A 16,667-nucleotide genomic window follows, 5' to 3' on the forward strand; every position below is an offset into this window, starting at 1 on the left:
AAGCATCTTCTGATTGTACAAATGAATGGCTATGCCTACTCTTCTCTGTTCTGTCATTTGTATTTTAATAAAGCTAGCTGAGCTAGCCACACTAGTTAGTAGATAAAAGAAGAAACAAACATATTTTTAAAATATGTATGGCCTTTGTGCCCATACCATACTGTTTTGATTACTGTAGCTTTGTAGTATACTCTGAAGTAAGGAGGCCTGATTCCTCCAGCTCTGGTCTTCTTTCTCAAGATAGCTTTTTCTATACATGGTCTTTTGTGCTTCTATGCAAAATGTAGATGTTTTTGTTCTAATTCTGTGAAAAATGCCATTGGTAATTTGATAGGGATTGCATTGAATCAGTCGATTGCTTTGGGTAGTATAGTCATTGTCACAATATTGATTCTTCTAATCCAAGAACATGGTAAATCTCTCCATCTGTTTGTGGCAGCTTTTTTTTTTTTCCATCAATATCTTATAGTTTCCTAAGCATAGGTTTTTGCCTCCTTAGCTCCCTAAGTATTTTATTCTTGATGTGGTAGTAAATGGGATTGATTCTTGAATTTATCTTTCTGATTTCCATTGTTAGTGTACACAAATTCAACAGATTTCTGTGTATCAGTTTTGTAACCTGTAACTTTACCAAATTCACTGATGGGCACTAGTAGTTTTCTGGTAGCATTTTTAGGATTCTCTATGTATAGTATCATGTCATCTGCAAACAGTGACAGTTTTATTTCTTTTCCAATTTGCATTATTTTATTTCTTTTTCTTCCCTTATATTCGTGGCTAAGACTTCCAAAACTATGTTTAATAAAAGTGGTGAGAGTGGACATCCTTCTCTTGTTCCTGATCTTAGAGGAAATGCTTTCATCTTTTCACCATTGAGTATGATGTTAGCTGTAGGATTGTCATATATGGCCTTTATTATGTTGAGGTATGTTCCTTCTGGGCCCACTTTCTGGAAAGTTTTTTATCATATATGTGTGTTGAACTTTGTCAAAAGATTTTTCTGCATCTATTCAGATGATCATATGCTTTTTATTCCTCAATTTGTTAATGTGGTGTATCACATTTATTGACTTACATATATTGAAAAATCCTTGCATCCTTGGGATAAATCCCACTTGATCATGTTTTATAATCCTTTAAATGTGTTGCTGAATTTGGTTTATGGGTATTTTTTTGAGGATTTTTGTATCAATGTTCATTAGTGATATTGGCCTATAATTTTGTTTTTTTCTGTGCTATCTTTGTCTGGTTTTGGTATTAGAGTGATTGTGGCCTCATATAATGATCTTGTGAGTGTTCCTTCATTTGTAATATTTTGGAAGTTTCAGAAGGGTAGGAGTTAACTCTTGTATTAATGTTTGAAAGTATTCACCTGTGAATCCATCTGGCCCTGGACTATTTAGTAGGAAAATTTTAATCACAGTTTCAATTTCAGTACTTGAGGTTGGTCTGTTCATATTTTCTCTTTCTTACTGGTTCAGTTTTTCTAAGACTTCATCCATTTCTTCTAGGTTGTCCATTTTATTAGTGTATACTTGCCTGTAGTAATCTCTTATGATCTTTTGTATTTCTGTGGTGTCCATTATAACTTCTTTTTCATTTCTAATTGTATTGATTTGAATCCTCTCCTTTTTTTTCTTGATGAGTCTGGCTAAAGGTTTATAAACTCTGTTTATCTTCTCAAATAACCAGCTTTTAGTTTCATTGATCTTTGCTATTATTTTCTTCACATTTATTTATGCTCTGATCATTATGATTTCTTTCCTTCTGTTAACTTTGTGTTTTGCTTGTTCTTATTTTTCTAGTTGCTTTAGGTGTAAGGATAGGTATTTTATATGAGATTTTTCTTGTTTCCTGAAGTAGGATTTTATTGCTATAAACTTCTGTCTTAGAACTGCTTTTGCTGCATCCCATAGGTTTTGAATTGTCATGTTTTCATTGCCATTTGTCTCTAGGTATTTTTTGATTTCCTCTTGGCACAAAAACAGAAATATAGATCAATTGAACAGGATAAAAAGTCCAGAGATATACCCACACACCTATGGTCACCTAAGTTATGACAAAGGAGGCAAGAATATACAATGGAGAAAAGATAGTCTCTTTATTAAGTGGTGCTGGGAAAACTGGGCAGCTACATGTAAAAGAATGAAACTAGAACTCTCCCTAACACCATACACAAAAATAAACTCAAAATGGATTAAAGACCTAAATATAAGACCAGATACTATAAAATTCTTAGAGTAAAATATAGGCAGAACATTCTCTGAGATAAATCACAGCATGATCTTTTTCAATCCACAACCTAGATTAATGAAAATAAAAACAGAAATAAATAAATGAGACCTAATGAAATTTAAAAGCTTTTGCACAGCAAAGGAAACCATAAACAAGATGAAAAGACAACCCTCAGAATGGGAGAAAATATTTGCAAATGAAGCAACTGACAAGGGATTCATCTCCAATTTATACAAGCAGCTCATGCAGCTCAATATCAAAAAAACAAGCAACCCAGTCCAAAAATGGGTGGAAGACCTAAGTATACATTTCTCTAAATAAGACATACAGATGGCCAACAAACACAAGAAAAGATGCCTAAATTTACTACATATTAAGGAAATGCAGATCAAAATTACAATGAGGTATCACCTCACACCGGTCAGAATGGCCATCATCAAAATATCTACAAACAATAAATGCTGGAGGAGGTGTGAAGAAAAGGGAAACCTTTTGCACTGTTGGTGGGAATGTAAATTGATACAGCCACCATGGAGAACAGTATGGAGGTTCCTTAAAAAACTAAAATTAGAACTACCATATGACCCAGCAATCCCACTACTGGGCATATATCCTGACAAAACCATAATTTAAAAAGAGTCATGTACCACAATGTTAATTGCAACTCTATTTACAATAGTCAGGACATGGAAGCAACATAAGTGTCCATTGACAGATGAATGGATAAAGAAGATGTGACACATATATACAATGGAATATTACTTAGCCATGAAAAAAAATGAAACTGAGTTATTTGTAGTGAGGTGGATGGACCTAGAGTCTATCATACAGAGTTAAGTAAGTCAGAAAGAGAAAAACAAATACTGTATGCTAACACATATATATGGAATTGTTTTTAAAAAATGGTTCTGAAGAACCTAGGGACAGGACAGGAATAAAAACACAGACGTAAATAATGGACTTGAGGACAAGGGAAGGGGGGAGGGTAAGCTGGGATAAAGTGAGAGAGTGGCATGGACATATATACATTACCAAATGCAAAATAGATAGCTAGTGGAAAGCAGCTGCATAGCACAGGGAGATCAGCTTGGTGCTTTGTGACCACCTAGAGCAGTGGGATAGGGAGGGTGAGAGGGAGATGCAGGAGGGAGGGGATATGGGGATATATGTATATGTATAGCTGATTCACTTTGTTATAAAGCAGAAACTAACACACCATTGTAAAGCAATTATAGTTCAATAAAGATGTTAAATAATAATAATAATAAAATTGCCATTTTAACTAAGGGAGTTAAAAAACACATGTGAGAGTGCCAGCTCATTTTAAAATTATAAAACATTTATGCAAAGTCCCCCAAGTTAATCCTTGTATGATTCCTTTTTACTAGAAGAAGAGCGAGTTTACAATGATATATCATTGCACTTGAAGCAGCTGCCACAGTCCTCATCATCTATACCTCCAGAAACTATAGACAAAATGCCTTTTATAAACCATGCTGAGAAGCCAGGGAGCCATTCAGAGTTATTCTAGGTGGTTTTGTTAGCTGGCAAACATCAACATTTTCTGTGGCTTTATGCTGCAGATGGCCTATATTGAGCAAGTAGTAGCCGCCAGGTAGTACCAATCCCCCATTTCCAATGTCCACTATGTAATGAAGATACAGGGGTAGCTGGTGAAGACCGAAGTCCCTCTTTTCCTGCATAGCTATATGTTGTGGGAAAGCTGCTTCAAGGGACTTGTCAGCTGAAGTCAGCTTTCATACTCTCAGCTTCCTGAGTTGGAAGACATATCCTTGGTAGAGTCAGAAGCTGCTGAGCATTGTCAGATCCCATTCTTCCTGGCTTTATACTGCAGAGAATCCATAAAGGGCAATGACAGCACTAGTTCACCCCCTCCCCCCCCAACACACACACATACAGATCCTGCTACATAGAGAAGACCTGGGTGGGTCCACCATGAAGAGTGAGTTCCCCATTCTATCTCCTCCAGCTCCAGCTAAACCACTCAGATTTTCTATCTAGGGTAGGTTCAGAGCAAGTCAAAAGCTCAACTTCAGTTGAATAAAGCTATGGAAAAATTTATGCCCAATATATAAATTTAAGAGAACGAAAACAATAGAGCAATCAATTATATAAATCTAACAGATGGGTATGATACCAATATTGCAGATAGATCAGAAGTTTAATCAGGTGGTCAGAGAAAAAAAAGTCAAAAAAGTTTATCTAAAATGAAAGCCATTCCTGGTGTTCAGAGAGATTGTGAAAATACACAAGGCTGTGGCCTCTGTGGAGCAACATCAGAGACTGCACCCTGTAAGAGAAATAGATTTTACTGAACTAGTCCAGCTCAGTCATTACATAAACAAGTAAAGGACAACAAAACCAAGTTTGAATGAGCAGTACAGGATATTAGTATCCAGAGAGGCTACATTATATTTTCTAAAATTTCTAGTTTTCAAAGAAATATCATAAGACATGCAAAGAAACAGGAAGGTCTGACCCATGCACAGGAAAAACAGCAGGCAGTAGAATTCATCTTTGGGGGACCCAGAAGTTGAACTAAACAGAAAAATATGTCAAAGCAACTAGAAAAGATATAATCAAAGATGAAAGAATTAAAGGAAAATATGATGATAATATCTCATTAAAATAGAGAGTACCAATAAAGTTACAGAAATTATATAAAGGATTAAAATAGGAATTCTGTAGTTAAAAAGTGTGATAGTCAATATAGAAATTTCAGTAGAGAGATCAACACTAGATTTGACATGACAGAAGAATCCGCTAGCTTGAATACACATTAATGGAATCTATGCTGTCTGAAGAAGAGAGAAAAAAATGAAGTAAAATGAACAGCACCCAAGAGAAATGTGGAGAACCTTTAAGTGTACAAATATATATATATATATATAAAGGGAATGCCAGGAGAGGAGAGGAGAGACAGAAAGAATCAGAACATATATTTGAAATAATAATGACTTAAAACTTCTCACATTTCATGAAAAACATTAATGTATACATCCAAGAAACCAAAACATGTGCAAGTAAGATAAACATTGAGATCCACAACCATATAAAACAAAGTTAAATATTGAAAGACAAAGACAAATAAAAATTCTTGAAATCAGCAAGAGAAAAACAATTCATCAAGAACATGGGAACTCTAATAAAATTGGTAGCTGACATATCATTAGAAATGATGGAGTTCAGAATGCAGTTAAATGACATATTCAAAGTGGCAAGGAAAAAATCTTGTCAGCTAAGAATCTTATATCCACCAAAACTAATTTTCATATGAAAGTGAAATAAAGACATTCCCAGATAAACAAAAACTGAAGACATATTGCAAGCAGACCCACATTAGAAGAAACACTAAAAGAAGTTCTTCAGGCTGAATCAAATGACATCAGAGTGCATTTCAAGTCCAGATTACCGGTACATGTACTCATGTAGGTAATAATAAAAGACAGTATAATTGCATGATTTGACCTTTTTTTCTCTTACTGATTTTAAAATATTTCAGAGAACATTCTGTGTATATAATTGTATTGTCAGATCTATAACACATATAAATGTAATGTATTTGAATATAATGGCACAAAAATGTGGGCTGGGAACAAAGCTGTACTGTTGTGATATAATGTGACCAGATAATAAATCACATGCACAGGAAGAAATGAAGAGAAATGGTAAATAGGAGGGTTAAAATAGAAAACTCTATAAATATGTACTTGCCCTGCTTTCTCCTCTCAGGTTATTTAAAAGACAAAATTATATAAAGTGATAATTATAAAAATGTATTGTTGGGTTCATAAAATATATTGACATAATATGTATTACAATAATAGCATAAATCAAGAGTTGGGGAGAGAATAGAGTAACTAAGAGTAAAGACTTATATTTCAATGGAATATCAGTATAAATTGGAAATATATTTTGATAATTTAAGATGTATATTGTAAATCCTAGAGCAACCACTAAAAAACAATCTCCCAACTATGGCTTATAAAAAATTAAACAAATTAAAGTATCACAATAAAGCATATTCACTTGTTGCAAAATAAGTCTGTAAATAAGGAAAAGAGGAGAAAAACCCATGAAACATATAGTAAAGAAAAATAAATTGGCAGATGTTTATCCAACTATATCAATAATATCGTTAAATGTGTTTTAAACAATCCAATCAAAATGCAGAGATCTGACTGAATTAAAAAATTAAAATTCAACTATATACTGGTACAGGAGACACACTTTAGCTTTAAAGATACAGATAGGTTAAAAGTAGAAGGAAGAAGAAAATACTGATGCAACAGCAACCAAAAGAAAATTGGAGTGGCTATATTAATATAAAATGAAATAGGCTTTAAGACAAAATTTTTACTGGAGACAAGAAATAATGTTTTGTATTGATAAGAGTATCAATCCACCAGGAAGTCATAACAATTATAAACATATATGCACCTAATCCTCAAAATACATGAAGCGATAAGTGACAAAGTTGAAAGAAGAAATAATTCAGTAATAATAGTTTTTGATGTCAATAAATCACTTTAAGTAATGGATAAATGACATATGCAGATCAACAAGGGGAATTAAAACATTAACAAGAGCATAAACCAACTAGATTAGTAAACCTAACAAACACCTATACAAACACTCCATCCAACAATGGCAGAAAAGATATTTTTCTCAAGAGCACATAGAATATTCTCTAAGGTAGACCACATAGTAGACCATAAAACAAGCCTCAAAAATTTGAAGGTTTGAAATTATACAAAGTATGTTCTTCGAACATGATGTAACAAAATTAAAGAATGATAACAGAAGTAAATTTGGAATATCCACAAAGATGTAAAAATTGCATAGCATTCTCCTAAACAACCAATAAGTCAAAGAGGACATAATAAAAGAAAGTAGAAAATAATCATTGAGGTGAACAAAAATTAAAACCCAACATACCAAAATACGGGTGAAGCTAAAGCAGTATTTAGAGGAAAATGTGTAGATTCAAAGGCTTATATTACAAAAGAATTTTCTCAAAAAAATCTCTCAAACCAATAACATAACCTGCCACCATAAGAGACTAAAATAAGAAGACTAAATTAAAACAAGCAGAAAGAAAGAAATAAGAATGGGTAGAAATAAATGGAAAAAGAAAACAATACAGAAAATCATTGAAATCAAAAGATGGTTCTTTGAAAAGATCAACAAATTTGACTGGTCAAGGAAAAAGAAGAAAAAAATCAATTTTCTAAGGCCAGGAATGAAAGACGGGAGATCACTATTGACTTTACAGAAATAAAGTGATTATACAAAAATACCAGGAACACTTTATGTGAATGACTTAGATGTAATGAAAAAATTGCTAATATATACAAACTATAGAAACTTATTCAAGAAGAAAAATAAAATCTAAATATATTTATAACAAATAAAAATTTGATCTAGTAATTTTAAAATTACAAAGAAAAGGGCAGGCTCAGATGGTTGTACAGAATTTTTAAAATATTTATAGTGTTACAGATATATTTAAAGAATAATTAACAACAATTTCTCACAAATACTTCCAAAAAACTACAGAGCATGAAATCATTCACAAATCTTTTTACAAGACAAATACTACTCTGATATCTTAATCAGATAAAGATATGACAAGAAAATAAAATATGGAACAGTATTTCTTATGAACATAGGCACAAAAATCTTCAACAAAATATTGGCAATCCAAATCTAGCAACATATAAAAAGGATCATAAACCATAACTAAATAGGATTTATGCCAGAACCCAACATTTAACAGGTAAAATCAATGAATAATATACATCATATTAATAGCTTAAAAGGAAAACTAAAGCACAATTATTTAGATACAGTAAGTCCCCTACATACAAGCATTCAAGTTGTAAGCTTTTAAAGATGTGAACATGTGTTTTCATATCCAATCACATAAATTAAATCACATTCCTGGCGTACATTGTCACAGGCGTGCATCCTCTACAAGTGGTTGTGCTTTTGTGTACTTTACTGTGCAGTTCTGTACAGAGTGCAGTAGTACAGTATCTTTATTTCAAGCCCAGGGTATCTGGAAGCAAACATAAAATCAGCAGTGATATAGCTGGTACTGCTATGAAGTGCCAAGTGATAACAATGGAAACAATAGTGAAAATAATTGAGAGACTGGAGTGAGGCAAAAAGATGGTAGATGTCCTCATTCTTATAATGTGAATCGTTCAACCATTGGCACGATGCTAAAGAACAAGGACAAGATCATGGAACATATGAAGTCTGCTGTGCCAATGATGTTGACAATAATATCGAAGAAGCATGCAGAAGTGTTGAAGGAGGTGGAGAAACTTCTCAATGTGTGGATGCAGGCTCAGCATCAGTGCTGAGTCCCACTCAGCTTAATGCTGATTCAAGAGAAAGCTAAAAGCCTTTATGAAGACTTGAAGGAGAAACACAGTGAAGAATCAGAGGACACATCTTTTAATGCCAGCCATGGCTGGTTTCATCGGGTCAAGGCTAGAGCCAACCTTCACACGGTAAAAGTAAGTGGCGGTATAGTGAGTGCAGATATGGTAGCTGCCTAGGAATTTCCTGAAACACTTTGAGAAATTATTGATGAAAGCACATATTTACCTGAGCAGGTTTTTTTTTTTTTTTTTTCTTTTTTTAACATCTTTATTGGGGTATAATTGCTTTACAATGGTGTGTTAGTTTCTGCTTTATAACAAAGTGAATCAGTTATACATATACATATGTTCCCATATCTCTTCCCTCTTGCGTCTCCCTCCCTCCCACCCTCCCTATCCCACCCCTCCAGGCTGTCACAGAGCACCGAGCCAATATCCCCGTGCCATGCGGCTGCTTCCCTCTAGCTATCTACCTTACTACGTTTGTTAGTGTGTATATGTCCATGACTCTCTCTCGCCCCGTCACAGCTCACCCTTCCCCCTCCCCATAACCTCAAGTCCGTTCTCTAGGAGGTCTGCGTCTTTATTCCTGCCTTACCCCTAGGTTCTTCATGACATTTTTTTTTTCTTAAATTCCATATATATGTGTTAGCATACTGTATTTGTCTTTTTCGTTCTGACTTACTTCACTGTGTATGACAGACTCTAGGTCTATCCACCTCATTACAAATAGCTCAATTTCGTTTCTTTTTATGGCTGAGTAATATTCCATTGTATATATGTGCCACATCTTCTTTATCCATTCATCCGATGATGGGCACTTAGGTTGTTTCCATCTCCGGGCTATTGTAAATAGAGCTGCGATGAACATTTTGGTACATGACTCTTTTTGAATTTCGGTTTTCTCAGGGTATATGCCCAGTAGTGGGATTGCTGGGTCATATGGTAGTTCTATTTGTAGTTTTTTAAGGAACCTCCATACTGTTCTCCATAGTGGCTGAACCAATTCACATTCCCACCAGCAGTGCAAGAGGGTTCCCTTTTCTCCACACCCTCTCCAGCATTTATTGTTTCTAGATTTATTGATGATGGCCATTCTGACTGGTGTGAGATGATATCTCATTGTAGTTTTGATTTGCATTTCTCTAATGATTAATGATGTTGAGCATTCTTTCATGTGTTTGTTGGCAGTCTGTATATCTTCTTTGGAGAAATGTCTATTTAGGTCTTCTGCCCATTTTTGGATTGGGTTGTTTGTTTTTTTGTTGTTGAGCTGCATGAGCTGCTTGTAAATTTTGGAGATTAATCCTTTGTCAGTTGCTTCATTTGCAAATATTTTCTCCCATTCTGAGGGTTGTCTTTTGGTCTTGTTTATGGTTTCCTTTGCTGTGCAAAAGCTTTGAAGTTTCATTAGGTCCCATTTGTTTATTTTTGTTTTTATTTCCATTACTCTAGGGGGTGGGTCAGAAAGAATCTTGCTGTGATTTATGTCATAGAGTGTTCTGCCTATGTTTTCCTCTAATAGTTTGATAGTTTCTGGCCTTATATTTAGGTCTTTAATCCATTTTGAGCTTATTTTTGTGTATGGTGTTAGGGAGTGTTCTAATTTCATTCTTTTACATGTACCTGTCCAGTTTTCCCAGCACCATTTATTGAAGAGGCTGTCCTTTTTCCACTGTACATTCCTGCCACCTTTATCAAAGATAAGGTGTCCATATGTGCATGGGTTTATCTCTGGGCTTTCTATCCTGTTCCATTGATCTATCTTTCTGTTTTTGTGCCAGTACCATACTGTCTTGATAACTGTAGCTTTGTAGTATAGTCTGAAGTCAGGGAGCCTGATTCCTCCAGTTCCTTTTTTTGTTCTCAAGATTGCTTCGGCTATTCGGGGTCTTTTGTGTTTCCATACAAATTGCGAAATTTTTTGTTCTAGTTCTGTGAAAAATGCCAGTGGTAGTTTGATAGGGATTGCATTGAATCTATAGATTGCTTTGGGTAGTAGAGTCATTTTCACAATGTTGATTCTTCCAATCTAAGAACATGGTATATCTCTCCATCTGTTTGTATCATCTTTAATTTCTTTCATCAGTGTCTTATAGTTTTCTGCATACAGGTCTTTTGTCTCCTTAGGTAGGTTTATTCCTAGATATTTTATTCTTTTTGTTGCAATGGTAAATGGGAGTGTTTTCTTGATTTCACTTTCAGATTTTTCATCATTAGTATATAGGAATGCCAGAGATTTCTGTGCATTAATTTTGTATCCTGCTACTTTACCAAATTCATTGATTAGCTCTAGTAGTTTTCTGGTAGCATCTTTAGGATTCTCTATGTATAGGATCATGTCATCTGCAAACAGTGACAGCTTTACTTCTTCTTTTCTGATTTGTATTCCTTTTATTTCCTTCTCTTCTCTGATTGCTGTGTCTAAAACTTCCAAAACTATGTTGAATAAGAGTGGTGAGAGTGGGCACCCTTGTCTTGTTCCTGATCTTAGTGGAAATGCTTTCAGTTTTTCACCATTGAGGATGATGTTTGCTGTGGGCTTGTCGTATATGGCCTTTATTATGTTGAGGAAAGTTCCCTCTATGCCTACTTTCTGCAGGGTTTTTATCATAAATGGGTGTTGAATTTTGTCAAAAGCTTTCTCTGCATCTATTGAGATGATCATATGGTTTTTCTCCTTCAGTTTGTTAATATGGTTTATCACATTGATAGATTTGCGTATATTGAAGAATCCTTGCATTCCTGGAACAAACCCCACCTGATCATGGTGTATGATCCTTTTAATGTGCTGTTGGATTCTGTTTGCTAGTATTTTGTTGAGGATTTTTGCATCTATGTTCATCAGTGATATTGGTCTGTAGTTTTCTTTCTTTGTGACATCCTTGCCTGGTTTTGGTATCAAGGTGATGGTGGCCTCGTAGAATGAGTTTGGGAGTGTTCCTCCCTCTGCTATATTTTGGAAGAGTTTGAGAAGGATAGGTGTTAGCTCTTCTCTAAATGTTTGATAGAATTCGCCTGTGAAGCCATCTGGTCCTGGGCTTTTCTTTGTTGGAAGATTTTTAATCACAGTTTCAATTTCAGTGCTTGTGATTGGTCTGTTCATATTTTCTATTTCTTCCTGATTCAGTCTTGGCAGGTTGTGCATTTCTAAGAATTTGTCCATTTCTTCCAGATTGTCCATTTTATTGGCATAGAGTTGCTTGTAGTAATCTCTCATGATCTCTTTTATTTCTGCAGTGTCAGTTGTTACCTCTCCTTTTTCATTTCTAATTCTATTGATTTGAGTCTTCTCCCTTTTTTTCTTGATAAGTCTGGCTAGTGGTTTATCTATTTTGTTTATCTTCTCAAAGAACCAGCTTTTAGTTTCATTGATCTTTGCTATTGTTTCCTTCATTTCTTTTTCATTTATTTCTGATCTAATTTTTATGATTTCTTTCCTTCTGCTAGCTTTGGGGTTTTTTTTGTTCTTCTTTCTCTAATTGCTTGAGGTGCAAGGTTAGGTTGTTTATTCTAGATGTTTCCTGCTTCTTAAGGTGGGCTTGTATTGCTATAAACTTCCCCCTTAGAACTGCTTTTGCTGCATCCCACAGGTTTTGGGTCGTTGTGTCTCCATTGTCATTTGTTTCTAGGTATTTTTTGATTTCCTCTTTGATTTCTTCAGTGATCACTTCATTATTAAGTAGTGTATTGTTTAGCCTCCATGTGTTTGTATTTTTTACAGATCTTTTCCTGTAATTGATATCTAGTCTCATGGCGTTGTGGTCAGAAAAGATACTTGATACAATTTCAATTTTCTTAAATTTGCCAAGGCTTGATTTGTGACCCAAGATATGATCTATCCTGGAGAATATTCCGTGAGCACTTGAGAAAAATGTGTATTCTGTTGTTTTTGGATGGAGTGTCCTATAAATATCAATTAAGTCCATCTTGTTTAATGTATCATTTAAAGCTTGTGTTTCCTTATTTATTTTCATTTTGGATGATCTGTCCATGGGTGAAAGTGGGGTGTTTAAGTCCCCTACTATGAATGTGTTACTGTCAATTTCCCCTTTTATGGCTGTTAGTATTTGCCTTATGTATTGAGGTGCTCCTATGTTGGGTGCATAAATATTTACAATTGTTATATCTTCTTCTTGGATCGATCCCTTGATCATTATGTAGTGTCCTTCTTTGTCTCTTTTAATAGTCCTTATTTTAAAGTCTATTTTGTCTGATATGAGAATTGCTACTCCAGCTTTCTTTTGGTTTCCATTTGCATGGAATATCTTTTTCCATCCCCTTACTTTTAGTCTGTATGTGTCTCTAGGTCTGAAGTGGGTCTCTTGTAGACAGCATATGTAAGGGTCTTGTTTTTGTATCCATTCAGCTAATCTGTGTCTTTTGGTGGGAGCATTTAGTCCATTTACATTTAAGGTAATTATCGATATGTATGTTCCTATTCCCATTTTCTATATTGTTTTGGGTTCGTTATTATAGGTCTTTTCCTTCTCTTGTGTTTCTTGCCTAGAGAAGATCCTTTAGCATTTGTTGTAAAGCTGGTTTGGTGGTGCTGAACTCTCTCAGCTTTTGCTTGTCTGTAAAGGTTTTTATTTCTCCATCAAATCTGAATGAGATCCTTGCTGGGTAGAGTAGTCTTGGTTGCAGGTTTTTCTCCTTCATCACTTTCAGTATGTCCTGCCACTCCCTTCTGGCTTGTAGGGTTTCTGCTGAAAGATCAGCTGTTAACCTTATGGGGATTCCCTTATGTGTTATTTGTTGTTTTTCCCTTGCTGCTTTTAATATGCTTTCTTTGTATTTAATTTTTGACAGTTTGATTAATATGTGTCTTGGCGTATTTCTCCTTGTATTTATCCTGTATGGGACTCTCTGTGCTTCCTGGACTTGATTAACTATTTCCTTTCCCATATTAGGGAAGTTTTCAACTATAATCTCTTCAAATATTTTCTCAGTCCCTTTCTTTTTCTCTTCTTCTTCTGGAACCCCTATAATTCGAATGTTGGTGCGTTTAATGTTGTCCCAGAGGTCTCTGAGACTGTCCTCAGTTCTTTTCATTCTTTTTTCTTTATTCTGCTCTGCAGTGGTTATTTCCACTATTTTATCTTCCAGGTCACTTATCCGTTCTTCTGCTTCAGTTATTCTGCTATTGATCCCATCTAGAGTATTTTTAATTTCATTTATTGTGTTGTTCATCATTGCTTGTTTCATCTTTAGTTCTTCTAGGTCCTTGTTAACTGATTCTTGCATTTTGTCCATTCTATTGTCCATTCTATCTCCAAGATTTCGGATCAACCTTACTATCATTATTCTGAATTCTTTTTCAGGTAGACTGCCTATTTCCTCTTCATTTGTTAGGTCTGGTGCATTTTTATCTTGCTCCTTTATCTGCTGTGTGTTTTTCTGTTTTCTCATTTTGCTTATCTTACTGTGTTTGGGGTCTCCTTTTTGCAGGCTGCAGGTTCGTAGTTCCTCCTGTTTTTGATGTCTGTCTCCAGTGGCTAAGGTTGGTTCAGTGGGTTGTGTAGGCTTCCTGGTGGAGGGGACTAGTGTCTGTGTTGTGGTGGATGAGGATGGATCTTGTCTCTCTAGTGGGCAGGTTCACGTCTGGTGGTTTGTTTTGGGGTGTCTGTGGCCTTATTATGATTTTAGGCAGCCTCTCTCCTAATGGGTGGGGTTGTGTTCCTTTTTTGCTAGTTGTTTGGCATAGGTTGTCCAGCACTGTAGCTTGCTGGTCGTTGAGTGAAGCTGGGTGCTAGTGTTAAGATGGAGGTCTCTGGGAGATTTTCGCCTTTTAATATTATGTGGAGCTGGGAGGTCTCTTGTTGACCAGTGTCCTGAAGTTGGCTCTCCTACCTCAGAGGGAGAGCCCTGCCTCCTGGCTGGAGCACCAAGAGCCTTTCATCCACACGGCTCAGAATAAAAGGGAGAAAAAGTAGAGGGAATTAGTAGACGTATGAGGAAAGAAAGAAGGAAAGGAGGGAAGGAAGGAGGGAAGGAAGGAAGGAAGGAAGGAAGAAAGAAAGAAAGAAAGAAGCAAAGAAGGAAAGAAGGCAAGAAGGAACGAAAGGAGGGAGGGAGGGAGGGAGGAAGGAAGGAGGGAAAGAAGGAAAAACAAAAAGAAAGAAGATAGTAAAAATAAAATAAAGTATAATAAAGTTATTGAATTAAAAAATTCTTAATTAGAAAAAAAAAAAAAAGGACGGATAGAACCTTAGGACAAATGTTGGAAGCAAAGCTGTACAGACAAAGTCTTACACAGAAGCGTACACATACACCCTCACAAAAAGAGGTAAAGGGGGAAAAATCATAAATCTTGCTGTCAGAGACCACCTCCTCAATTTGGGATGATTCGTTGTCTAAAGGAGGGAAGGAAGGAGGGAAGGAAGGAAGGAAGGAAGGAAGAAAGAAAGAAGCAAGGAAGGAAAGAAGGCAAGAAGGAACGAAAGGAGGGAGGGAGGAAGGAAGGAAGGAGGGAAAGAAGGGAAAACAGAAAGAAGATACAGTAAAAATAAAATAGAGTATAATAAAGTTATTGAATTAAAAAATTCTTAATTAGAAAAAAAAAAAAGGGACGGATAGAACCTTAGGACAAATGTTGGAAGCAAAGCTATACAGACAAAGTCTTACACAGAAGCGTACACATACACCCTCACAAAAAGAGGTAAAGGGGGAAAAATCATAAATCTTGCTGTCAGAGACCACCTCCTCAATTTGGGATGATTCGTTGTCTAAAGGAGGGAAGGAAGGAAGGAAAGAAAGAAAGAAAGAAAGGACGAAGGTAAAGTATAATAACGTTCTTAAAATTAAAATTGATTATTAAGAAAAAAAATTTTAAGAAAAAACCATGGACGGATAGAACCTAGGACAAATGGTGGAAGCAAGACTATACAGACAAGATCTCACACAGAAGCATACACATACACATTCACAAAAAGAGGAATAGGGAGAAAAATCATAGATCTTGCTCCCAAAGTCCACCTCCTTAATTTGGGATGATTGGCTGTCTATTCATGTATTCCACAGATGCAGGGTACATCAAGTTGATTGTGGAGCTTTAATCCGCTGCTTCTGAGGCTGCTGGGAGAGATTTCCCTTTCTCTTCTTTGTTCTCACAGCTCCCAGGGGCTCAGCTTTGGATTTGGCCCTGCCTCTGCGTGTAGGTCGCTGGAGGGCGTCTGTTTTTTGCTCAGACAGGACGGGGTTAAAGGAGCCGCTGATTCGGGGGTTCTGGCGTACGGAGGCCGGCGGCGGGGAGGGAGGGGCACGGAATGCGGGGCGGGCCTGCGGCGGCAAAGTCCGGCGTGACTCTGCACCAGCCCGAGGCCCGCCGTGCGCTCTCCCGGGGAAGTCGTCTCCGGATCCCGGGAACCCGGCAGTGGCGGGCTGCACAGGCTCCGCGGAAGAGGGGAGTGGAGAGCGACCTGCGCTCGCGCACAGGCCCCTTGGTGGCGGCAGCAGCAGCCCCAACGTCTCCCGCCCGCCTTGGGGTCCGCGCCTCCAGCCGCGGCTTGCGCCCGTCTCTGGAGTCAGCGCCCTCAGCCGCGGCTCGCGCCCGTCTCTGGGGTCCGCGCTTTCAGCCGCGGCTCGCGCCCGTCTCTGGGGTCCGCGCTTTCAGCCGCGGCTCGCGCCCGTCACTGGAGTTCCTTTAAGCAGCGTTCTTAAACCCCTCTCCTCACGCACCAGGAAACAAAGAGGGAAGAAAAAGTCTCTTGCCTCTTCGGCAGGTGCCGGCTTTTCCCCGGACTCCCTCCCGGCTAGCTGTGGTGCACTAACCCCTTCAGGCTATGTTCAAGCCGCCAACCGCAGTCCTCTCCCTGCGCTCCGTCCGAAATCGAAACCCTAGCCTCAGAGCCTCAGCTCGCAGCCCTGCCCGTCCCGGCGGGTGAGCAGACAAGCCTCTCGGGCTGGTGAGTGCCGGTCGGCACCGATCCTCTGTGCGGGAATCTCCCTGCTTTGCCCTCCGCACCCATTGCTGTGCACTCCTCCGCGGCTTCGAAGCTCCCCCCTCCGCCTCCCGCA

Source organism: Delphinus delphis, chromosome X (assembly GCF_949987515.2).
Source record: "Delphinus delphis chromosome X, mDelDel1.2, whole genome shotgun sequence".
NCBI lineage: Eukaryota > Metazoa > Chordata > Mammalia > Artiodactyla > Delphinidae > Delphinus > Delphinus delphis.